The sequence below is a fragment of the Bos taurus genome, chromosome 11, assembly GCF_002263795.3.
Source record: "Bos taurus isolate L1 Dominette 01449 registration number 42190680 breed Hereford chromosome 11, ARS-UCD2.0, whole genome shotgun sequence".
NCBI classification, from domain to species: domain Eukaryota; kingdom Metazoa; phylum Chordata; class Mammalia; order Artiodactyla; family Bovidae; genus Bos; species Bos taurus.
This window is the reverse complement of record NC_037338.1, coordinates 82,185,116-82,197,366: the sequence shown is the minus strand read 5'-3', so window position 1 is coordinate 82,197,366 and position 12,251 is coordinate 82,185,116.

Genomic DNA, 12,251 nt, shown 5'->3' with positions numbered 1-12,251 from the left:
GAATATCCCCAAGATCATGAGATATGATCAGTTACTCTGTGAGTCAAGATGTGGGTTCACTGTGGACTTCCCTGGTTGTCCAGTGGTTAGGAATCTGCCTGCCAATGCAAGGCAGATGTCTTGCCTCCCCAAAGACAGACACTCCAATTGTTGGTTTGTCTCTCTTTGCAAAGTAATTCAAAATTTTAAGCATTAAAAACTTCTCCATGACTAAAAGTTGCCACCACCCCCCACCCTCAATTTCAGTGCTAAGCTCCTCTGGCAGTGCTGCCACTGCCTGGCACAGGGCTCCCAGCATCAGCACCATGCAGAGTATCAAGGCCATTAGGGGACCCTCTGTGGCTCCCATGGTCTCTGCAGTACCGCCTGGGTTGTCAGGACCCTGCTGGCCACCACAGACGTCAGACCCCCATGGAAAGCATTTTGCTCAGAACCTCCTCTGTGCCTGGCAACCAGGGCAAACCCCAGTGGAAGCAAGGTGAAACAAAAAACAGTGTCTCTCAGCGAGCTCACATCTTTTTTTTAAAAATTTTTTTAAATTAATTTATTTTTGGGTGCACTGAGCCTTCTCTAGTTTCAGCAAGTGGGGGGTATTTTCTTATTGCAAAGCACGGAGTTAGTCATCCCATGGTATGTGGGATGGTATGTGGGATCTTCCTGGACCAGGGATCGAACCCGTATCTCCTGCATTGGCAGGCAGATTGCTAACCACTGGACCACCAGGAAAGTCCACAGTGACACCACATCTTGACTCACAAAGAGAATGATCACGTCTCTGGACCTTCGGGATATGGACCGGGCTTTGCAGACCAGAAGCAATGACTGATGGGCTCTGGCCACCTGAGGTCCTTCTTGGCTACCCCAAGAGGTTCCACATTGGAAAATTTGCTGGCCCTCAGCACTGGCCACTACTCCTTTTTCTTCCCTTTCTTTTTAAAGTTGAAATGACATTCACATAACATAGTGTTTTAACAATTTGAAAGTGAACAATTCAGTGGCATTTCATACATTTACATTGTTGTGCAATTGTTCCCACAGCCTGGGAACCAGCCTTTTGGGGGTTAAAATGCAACAAACACCTGTATTTCCAAGGAATCTTTCAAGTACTCCCAGAGTACCTGGTTATAAGTCAGGTTCGTCCTCCCTGTTATCCACAGCACCTTTCTCAGAACTGCGGAAGCCTTTGAACCTTGAAAATTACCTTAAAGAACCAAAGTTGTTAAAGGGTAAACTTTGGTGGGAGATGAGATAAGAATATGGGCTTCCCTGGGGGCTCAGTGGTTAAGAATCCACCTGCCAATGCAGGAGATCCGGGTTTGATCCCTGGGTCAGAAAGTTCCCCTGGAGAAGGAAATGGCAACCCATTTTAGTATTCTTGTCCGGAGAATTCTGTAGACAGAGGAGCCTGGTGGACTGTAGTCCATGAGGTAGCAAAGAACTGGACACAACTGAGTGACTAAGCACATAGACAAGATAAGAAAGACAAATCCATTGGTGTTTACGGGGCCTCCGTGAGCACTTGCTATGTACTGGGTCCTGAAGAACATGCTAGGAGCCGAAAGGCATAATTATGGCCTCTGATTTGCTCTCTTCTTGGGAAACAAGATGCTCTAGAAACATTTGTCAAGCCCCAGATGTGGGCTAAGCCCTTTCCTATGTGATTGGGGTACAAGACCAAAAATAATTGTTAAATGGTTTGGTTTAGCATTTCTGGTACATTTTTTGGAGAATTATTCTTAAGCAATTTCAGACCCAAGAAGTCTGCTGGAAGGAAGACGGTATGGGATCGAGTGATGAGGATGGGTGAAGAGAACTGGCTTCTGCCATGGGGTTGGTGGGTGGTGGAACTGAGCCCCCCTTGGGCTCTTCCACTGTAAGTCTGGGCTCTGATTCTACACTGGGATTCCAAAGAGGAGGAACCAGGGTATGGAGCATCCTGCTTCCTTTCTTGGGTGTTTCTGGTCCTTCCATACTCTGTTTCTTCTGCTTATAGTCCTCCTCTGCCTTCTTTCTCTAAAGGATTCTTGGAATAAATAACTTCCTTCATGAGTGTTTCTGCAAAGACTTGCAAGCAGCATAGGGGACCCGTGGGGTCCATAGGGCTGGCTGCACAGGAACCTATTTGCTTCCTTCTACTCCTTGTCGCTCCTGCTAGCCTTTGAGTTTCCTGGGGCAACTCAGTTACAAGAGCCCAGGGCTGAGTGCAGAGAGGGGCTCTGCAACTGGGGGTGAACCCATGGTGCCCTCCATTGCTGTAATCATGGTCTGTTAGTGAGAGGTCACTGGACTTGGCTCCCGGGTGTAAGGGTCTGTGATGCCCTTGTTTTCCCACAAGGCTGTCCAGGGCAGGGAAGCCACGTATGGCTTGATCTAGGGGACGGGGTTCATGTTCTGGATGAAGAGGGACCCTTCAGGCTTCACCCCCACACTGCAGCTGGAAAGCAGTGTGAAGAGAGAGTGAAGCCACTGGGTATCTGGGGTGGGATAGAATTCAGGCCAGGGGATACCCATGGGCAGGACGAGCAGGGATGGGAGCTCCCTTTGGGAGGGCTGAGGGAGCAAAGAGAATGATGCTGGGGGCAGTCTCTGGGTGCATTGGGATCTCAAAGCAGAAAGCCAAGTCCAGCTGCAGGAAATCTTGCGGGGGCTGAGCCACATGGACTGAGTCCTGAGAGTCAGCGGACGTCTGGATGGCTGTCAGCAGGGGGAGGTGACGGCAGCTCAGGTGCCCCCAGGAATCACTGTGTACAAGTTGCTCTGCACCCACCATGGAGGAATCAAGCAGCAAGGCGTGGTGAGATCAGATCAGATCAGTCACTCAGTCGTGTTTGGGGAGAGTCACATATTAGGAAGGACCTGAAATCCATGAGCCGGCAGGCCGAGAAAGTGGAGAGGATGCAGGCTGCCGTGGTGACTGGGCTGAGCTTCCCCAGGGGTCTTGTATATTAAGTTCAGATGTCAGTGGGACACCCTAAAGATCTTTTTTTTTTTCTAATATGAACTTGTGTACCAAGTACAAATTTCAAAAATAAAACCAAAGTTAGGATCTTGCTGGATTTACTTTCCTAGCCTCTTTTCCCTTCAACCTTACATCATGAGCATTTTTACATCAACAAATCCTTCATGAACATTTCTGTGACCATAGGAGAGTCCATCCAACAGACACATCAAAGTATGTGAACCGTTTCCTCATTTTTGGATGTTTATGTTGTTTTCATTTTTAATCCTAAAAATCAAATGGTAATAAATGCCCTATGCATATGTTTACAATTCACATCTCTAATTATTTCCATAGAATTGATCCTTAGTGAAATTCCTGGATGAAAAGTTATGGACATTTTTAAAGCTCTTGAGACTTGTTAAATTGCTTCCCTAAAATGTCCTGTCTCTTAACCCTCATGGACAATGAGAATGATCGTTCAAAAAAAAATTGATGTTTTGAGAGAAAAAAAATGGTTAGCTTCATTCCTGGATTTTCTTTGATATCTGAAGAAAAAAAATTCAGATGTTCATTTGTCTTTTGTATTTCTGCTGACATTGTTCATTTCCTTTGCCCAGTTCTATGGGATTATTTTCCTTTGTTACTTAAAAAAAACTTCATGTATTAAGCATGCAAAACTCTTTATAGTTGTTTTAAATATTTTTTCAGTTTTATATATGCTTTTTTTTTTCCCCTTCAGGAATGTTGTATTGATGATTTAACGTCTAGATGCTGACACTAATAAGACTTAAAGGCTGCAGGTTGGAGGAGTAAGGGAGGCTGGGGACAGATGGCTTGTAGGTTTCTCACTTGACCACTGGGGAGATGCTGGAGATCTCAGATGGTCCAGGGAGCTCAGGAAGACGGAGGGTGTAATGGATTTCATGGACTCCACCTGTGGCATGCCCATCTTGAGATATCAGAGAAGGAGTTGGGGATAAGATCTGAATCTCATACCTAGGAAAGTTTACTGAAAGAATGAACAGATGACTCAGTTTGGAGCACAACAGAGTTCTGGGAGGAGACAGGCTCAGAGTTTGTGATAGGATGGGAATTAGAGCCTCAGGCTCCTGACTCCTAGCCCAGTGCTCCTTGCTGAGCATCAGGTGGATCTGGTAGTCATGGGGTGGGGTTGGGGGGCACTGTTTGAGGTGGTCAAATTGATGAAGTATCAAATTTTTCAACCTGACTGTACTTTTTAAATAAACATCTGATCATCTCGCTCTTTTCCAATCTGTAATTGGCCTCTTCTTTCCCCGTGGGAGATGAACTGTGTTTTGGACACCTCGAGCCAAATTAATCTTGGAGGCGGACACAGGAACCCATCAAATGTTTGTCATAACGGATCTGCTCTCCATTTGCATTCATTAATTTAGTCTTCTCTACAAGTGGCATTAATATTGCATAATTGACTTTTCCATTACAGTGGATTAATTAATAGGAATCAATATGGTAGGGACATTAACAAGGTACCGAGCAATTAAAACCCTCCACAATTAGTTCCCATTGCCTTGCTTTTTTATCATGGAAGGAGAAAAACCAGCACCACCACAGCCAACACACCCCCAAACACTTCCTGTGTGAGCAGAGCTTCTGTATGTTTTTTCCTTCTTCTGCTTTGTGACTTGACAAAACTGGATAAAACCATAGCATTTTATTTTACAGCATGCCCATCACTGGGCATCACCAGCATAGAAATGCTTCCTCCTCCAGCTCAGTCGTGCCATAATGGTTTTTCCTTGGGGCTGGATCGTTTTTAAAGGTATTTGTGATGGTGTGTGGTGGAGCCTTGTGTGGTGGAGCCAGCAATGTGTGTACGCAGGTTGCCAAGCGAATGTCAGTCTATTTGTCATCCTGCTGTCCTGCCATCTCCCCTTCCTCCAGAGGTGGCTGCTTGCACTGAAACTGCACTTGGGGAACCCAGGGTGGGAACCCCAGGCATCAGTGACCTTGCAAGTGACACTTTGCAGTTGCTGTCGCATGGAGGTGCAGAGCCCAGCATAGACTTCCATGCAGAGGGGATCAGAACCTGCGATTAGTTGCCTGCCTGTGTCATCTGATAAAGCCCACCTGCTGTTTCTCCTCCTTGTCCCCTCCCCACTGGTGTTGAACCTCCTGACAGAGGTACAAAGAGGAAAGGGACCAATCCAAGGTGTCTGAGCAATTAGGACAGATCCTTGGGAAGAACTCAGCCTTCTATTGTTTGAAAATGTGTCCAGCCTTGGAAATATGTGAATTATTTACAAATAACTTATGATATTGATTTCTAACATAATTCCACAGTGATATGAGAAAAGACTGAATGATTTCAATACCTTTAGACCATAATTTTTGCGCCTTTTTTTATGTGTCTGGATATATTCCAGTGTCTCCTGGTTTATAGTCTATGGGAACTTGAGTAGAATTTGTACCCTGCTGTTGTGTGAAAATTGTATAAATCTTAATTATGTTGAGTTGTTTCATAGTGCTTTTCAGGTCTACTGTATCCTTCTACTTCTCTGCCTATTCATTCTATAAATTTTTGAGAGTTTGATATTGAAACTCTAACTAAAAATCTGAATTTATCTACTTAAAAAATAATTGTTGTATATAGTGGGACTATAGGTAACTTTGTCCTGTCTTTTCCAAGTCTCTTGTAAATGTGTTATGGTACTATCATAATTTGGAAAGTAAAATAATATTTAAAAAAGAAAATAAGTGCCCGGAGGTTCCACTGGCAGCAGTGTCCACATAATCCCAATTTTGGGTTGAAGATCAACTTCAGAAAGCAAGACTGATCCAGGCTCACCAATAACTATTATTAATTTTTAAATGCAGTGTGTGTGGTTGAATTTCTGACGTGTTGATTGCCTCTATTTGATTATTCTCCATTATTCCAAGCTGTGGGACTGTACTTTGAGACTCCAAGGCACCTAGATGTGACGAAGGGAGGCCTGGAGGAAGACTTCTTGTGCCCTCAGGCCCACGTATCTGGGCCTGGGCGGCCTTGGCAGGGGCTGCTGGGTGAGGCCGGGCCAGCTGGCTGCTTTGGGGCCTGCCAGCCCCGCTGGGGCCTCCCATCGTTGCCTGGAAACCACACAACAATGCCTTCTGAGCGGCCCCACGATGATCTTTTTCTGAAGTGGCAGCCCCTTCAATTATTTTATTTCCACTATATTATGTTAATTAAATCAGCAAAAAGAACAGAGCACATGCATGTCCCAAGTGGAGTGGCTGTGAAGGGTTAATCGGAATGGCCCTGGCAGCAGCCGCTAGGTAAGCAGACTGGACAGAGCCTTCAGATGGACACTATTCCCACCAGTCTGGTCCCTGGGGTCCATCAGAAGCTCACGGGCCTCATTTCTGTCCACGTTCAGGTGTCTGCTTTTTTCAGCTCTATCGAACTGCGGGCTGCCCCGTGGCAGGTACAAGTGCAGGTGGGAGCACCAGGCTGTGGGGTGGGGGGATGTGTGTGCAGAAGGGACCTTTTGAAAGACTCCTTATAACTTGCAGCCAGACTTTGTAGAAGCCGTCACACCTCGGTAAACTGGCAGGGATGAAAGATCTGGTGCATACATCATGTGAATAGTCTCAGGCAAAGGTTTTGAAAACATTAGAATGCCTTGTTGCCATAAAAATCTTAAACCAAATCCCCAAAATACAAATTACAGGTTATAGTGGAGCCACTTTGATAAGCGTCCGAGTTGGGTTGGGGCAGCAGTCCCTTTCCCCATCTTTGATTTGGCTAAAGCTGTTTAAAAGTCAGGGCCTTAGAGCCCCTCCACGGAGCCCCAGAATCATGGCTGGTACCTGGGCCATCTGGCGTTGGATGTCTAAGGACCACCCAGCTTTCCCATCCACATGTTCCCCTGCCTGAAGAAATGAGTGCTGAATTTGTGAGGTTGGAAACAGAGAGTATTTCCCTGCCTCAATTTACTTATTCAAGTAATGAACATAAAAATTCTATGTGGTCTTCCGGGTTCATAATCTTTAAGACCCAGGCTGCAGGGGCTAGATCCAGGCTTGTGCCATATACCTTGGAGGACCACGGCCTTTCATTAAGGGGTGATTCTTGAGGGATGTCTTCATGTTCTAGTAAATGCTCAAAGATCATCTCCCCATTTCTTCTTTTTCAGTAGGGGTAGTGAGGCTGCTCCTTCAGGCTTTTATTTGACTCTTGTGCTTCTTTGCATTCTGCAAAGGCTTCCAGTGGGCCTGGGGATCTGTGGCCTGATTCTGCGGGCATGAGACAGAACCTCTCCTCTTGGGCCTGTGGTTTCTTCCTCAGCCAAGCGAATGCCCTACCACCAACGATCCCTTAGATCCCCCACAGCTGTGGCATCCTCTCATTTGAATACCATCAACAAAAATAGCAGTGCAACGCCTTCTGTTTAAAAGACGATGGAGCAATTATTCTAAAGTTTATTTCCTGCTCCCTTGCATTTCCAATATTGCAAATCTCCTCTGTTTTAAAATTAAGTCGTAAATGAGATTTGAGTTCCACATCACTTACTTTCTTCTCTCTCCAAGAGAAGGAGTTGAATAACTCGTTCAAAGGAAACATACGAATAACTGAAATTCAAAGGGGATTGGAGAGATTTTCTTTCTCCTGATCTTGGTCTCTGGGCTGGCCATCTGATGATGCACCCCCGGGCACTGCTGTGATGGTGTGGTTCTCTATCCAACAATCTTATCACTTCCCTCTTGTTTACAGGATGAAGTTCAAGGTCAGCACCTACACCACCATCATAGATATAATAGAAAATGTTTATAGAGTGAGCTTCCTTGGTGACTCAGTGGTAAAGAACCTGCCTTCTAATGCAGGAGACATAGGTTCAATCTCTGGGTGGGGAAGATCCTCTGGAGACCAACCCATTCCAGTACTCTTGCCTGGGAAATTCTATGGACAGAGGAGCCTGGTGGGCTTCATGAGCCTGTGTCCATGAAGTCACAGAGTTGGACACAACTTAGTGACCAAACAGCAGCAACAACAAAGTTACAAAGTACTTACTATGGGCCAAACATTTTATATATATTTAAAAAATTCTTTGAAACACGCTGGAGCTGATATACCCACATTACTGACAGGAAACTGAGGCACAGATAGGTTAAGTGACTCACTCAAGGTTCTACAGCTGGTAAGTGATGGATCGTGTATTCTAGCCTGAGCTGTCTGAGTCCAAAGTTCTTTGTTCTTAATCCCTGAATTTGACTTACATACAACCTCTGGGTCACAAAGGAGAGCCTGAAAGTTCTTCTGATCAAACTTCCTTTGTGATGCTCAAATCCTCATCAAGCCTGTCTGACTCGTGATTGTCCAGCTTGGCTAAGACATTCCTGGTGATGGGGAATTCCTACCCTTTGAGGATGATCGATCATCCAGTCATTTGACAAACACAGATATGCCCCATCTGAGTGCCTGGCTTTGCTCAGTGCTGGGCCATAGAGAATGGATACATCATAGTTCCTTCTGCTGAAGGCCTGGCAGACCAGAGTCCAAACTGTGAGGTCCCTGAGCAGCTCTAGTTGCTAGAAAACTCGGTCTTAACTGAACTGGAGAAGATATCCTTGTAACAAACATGATCATATGATTATTGGCCAAAGCAAGATGCTATTGAGTGAACAGGGTCTCTTGTAACAATTATGTTATAGACATGTTATAAACTGAGCCTGTTTCTGCAAAACAGGGATGCACACCCTCAAACAACAATCTGTATCCTGGGTGCTAGGTGGCCTTAGAGTCCACATCAGCCCTTCTGACGTTTGGAGACTGATGTCTGGCTGACTCTGAGCCTCCTCTTCTCCAGCGCATGTCCAGTTCTCATAGGCAGCCTCATCCTTGTAGTTCGCAGCCCTACCCCAGCATCCTTGCTCTTCCCTGAGCGTGTCTGGGACTCTGAGTTTGGCTTTCCGGTCCCGCCCTGGTTTGGCCTCACTTCCTTCTGGAGGGGGCCAAGCCCGGGTCTGCAGTGGAGGAGGAATGGAGAAAGTTGAACGTTTACCAGACATGCTTTGGAAACTTGGGATTCAGACAAAAAGTGGAGAAGAGAGGTGAGAATTGTGTCAGGGTAGCTCTGTGGTGGACTGGGGGCTGGGCTTAGAAATCCAGACAAAACAGCTTAGGGAGAGAAGTAAGAAAGGTATGTTTTACCGGTGTTTCTCAGGCTTAGAAAACTTTGGAGAAAATGTATTCAATGTCTTTAAACTTGTCAGTCTGGAGACCAAACATCTCTGTTTCTCAATCAGGCAATCAAGAAACATTTATGAACTGGCATCATTTGCAGGGTGCACCGATGATGCAGCCCCTGCTCTCCTGGAACTCAGAGTTTAGATGGGAGCGGAGTGCTGGGGTAACACCTGCCGCAAGGGAAGCAGACTCACCCCAGGGTGGGTGGGAACAGCTTCACAGAGCAGAGCTGAGCAGAATATTTTTGAGTAGAGAAGGGAAGTGTGGAATTCCAGGCAGAGGGAACATCATGAGCAACAGACAAGAGGCAAGAGGAACAGAAGAGTGCTGTGTGCTCAGTGGCTTTGTGTGGCTGGTGAGGCTGGGACTGAAAGGGGATGGGCAGGACCAATCGGTGGGTCTTGGACGCTGTTGGGAGCATTTGGATCCGCACTGGGAGAGGCCTGGACATCCGGGTCCGCTCTGCAAGATGGAACACTGGTGGGTGGATTCAGATGTCCCTGCGATGAATTCAAGTGAGCCCCAGAATGAAGCCCGAGCGAGAAAATGCTTTTTAATTGAGGGCCGTGTTTTTCAAACGCGGCTTGGCTACCAGCTGACTGTGTGCTCTGGCAGAAGACGCAAGTGATACTTAGCTTTCTTCAAGCTCCATTAATCTGCCCATTTCTTTCTGCTTCAAATTCCACTTCAAACATGCAAGAGCTCCTCAAATGTGTAATGATATAAATGATTTATAACCGTGTTGGGAGCTGGCGAGCCTCCCGTCTGCTGGTGGGGGTGGGTTGGGTTGATCCTGTTGACCTTCCACGGCTTGTCAGTGAAAGAGAGTGGCTCCTCTCTCCTCCTTACACATGCACACATGTGCACACACATGCACAGGTATGAACACACATGAGTGCACATGCATGCACATTCGTGAACACATACCCAGCTGCACAGCCCTTGTCCTCAGCCCCAACTTGGGACCATGTCAGGGCTCCTGGAAGAGCCCAGCAATCCCACACGCAGGCCAGTGCTCCTGGTACCTCCCACAGGGGTGCCTAAGCAACCCCCCCGGTTATTGTCATCTCTTCTGTCTGATACACCAACACTGCTATGCACTGAGCGTGATTGTGTGCCTAGGACTTCACCTGCATCATCGTTTAAGTTCATAGTGTATGCAGATCAGAGTGTGTTATCTCCCTTTTTGGCGAGGAGAGACAGACGTATGGTGACATTCAGTGACAGGCACTAATTTACCCTGAGCCAGCAAGTGGTGGGACAAGGATTTGAACCCATGACCGTGGGACTTTTTCATTCTACCTCAGGAGCCAGTGGGCGGGTGCTGTCCGTCCACCTCCTCTTGTCCAGACTTGGAGTTGGGATGACAAGGCTGAATCACTACCCTTGCTTGTAAGAAGAGCTTCTCTGGTGGCTCAGCTGGTAAAGAATCCGTCTGCCATGTGAGACACCTGGGTTCAATCCCCAGGTTGGGAAGATCCCCTGGAGAAGGGAAAGGCTACCCACTCCAGTATTCTGGCCTGGAGAAGTCCATGGACTGTATAGTCCATACAGTCGCAAAGTGTCGGACACGACTGAGCAGCCTGTGAGAAAGGTTGTGGGGTGGATGGATCAAATGTAGAATTTGCTAAGTCTCTTGTTGATCAGCCTTTTTGGGGGTCTTGCTAGAGTGCTGGATTCAGGAGAGGGGGTGGGAGGGAGGATGCAGAGACAAATGATGTGGCCTCAGCTCTCAGAATGTTAATCCAGAGAGAGAATTACAGAGATGACCCAGGCAATGCAGTGAGCTAAGTGAGGACGGCAGTGGGGCTCGGGGTCAAGGCAAAGGGGCTTCCTGGAAGAGGCAGTGACCTTGGAGCAGAGCAGAGGGCTGGGTTCCCTGGCTGGACAAGAAGGGAAAGCGTTTAGTGGAGAGAACATCTGCTCAGAGGCAGAGAGCTCATACAGAGTAGGGGGCCTGGGGATGGAGGGGGCCCTACGAGATTAGGGAAATTAGGGAGGAGGTCTTTTCCTCCCTAATTTTTTATTTTTAAAAATTTCATACCACATAACAGTGGCAAGAATATACAATGAAAATTGCATATCTTATAGCTAAATTCAGCAGCTGTTAACATTTTCCCATGTTTATTTCTCAATCTCTCTCTATATACATATATGTATAGTTTTATATGTGAAAGTTGCTCAGTCATGTCTCTTTGCGACCCCATGGACTGGGGCCTGCCAGGATGCTCTGTCCATAGAATTCTGCAGGCAAGAATATTGGAATGGGTAGCCATTTCCTTCTCCAGGGGATCTTCCCAACCCAGGGATCAAACCCGGGTCTCCCGCATTGCAAATGTTTCTTTACTGTCTGAGCTACCAGAGAAGCTATGTATGTATATGTATATATGTATAGATGATGTGTGTGCATGCTTTTATATATATACATTTTCTCTTTGCTAACTATTTGAAGATAAGTTGGGAACATAGCATTTTGCCCCTACAACTTATCATCTCTCTATAAAATGACAATAGTCATTTCAATATTGTTAAAAAGATTAATTCATTGCAGTATGTGCAAAGAGCCTGTGATGATGCCTTAAATATAGCAGGTACTCTAACTTAGCTCTTCCATTCCTTCATTGAGAGTATGGGCCTCATGTAAATGAGAAGGAAAATGCTCCCAGGGATGCTGCCGCGTGGGAACGTGAGGAACCTCCTCTCCCTGGAGGAGGTGAGAGAAGGAAGAACCTGAGGTCAGAGCTTCCTGGTCACCCGATTGGGGAGTCCAGATGTCTGACATGCCTTCCTCTCAGCTCTGTATCCAGTGGACCTCCGAGTTCCCGTGATTCTCCCTTGAAACGTTTTCTGAACCCACCTTGTCTTATCTGGCCCAGCATCGGCAGTAACTGCATCCGTCTCTGGTCTCCATGTCCCTCCCCTTAGCTCCTCTGATGGCAAATAAGTAGCAAAACTGCTCACAGGACCATTCGGTGAACAGGTGAGCAGTCTCCCCCTTCATCTCCTTGCCTCCGTCTCCTCATCTTGACTGTGCTCCTCATCTGCGTCAGACAGGCTCAGCCAACTGAGGGATGGGAGGTTTCTTGGCTGCCCTGATGTTGTTAT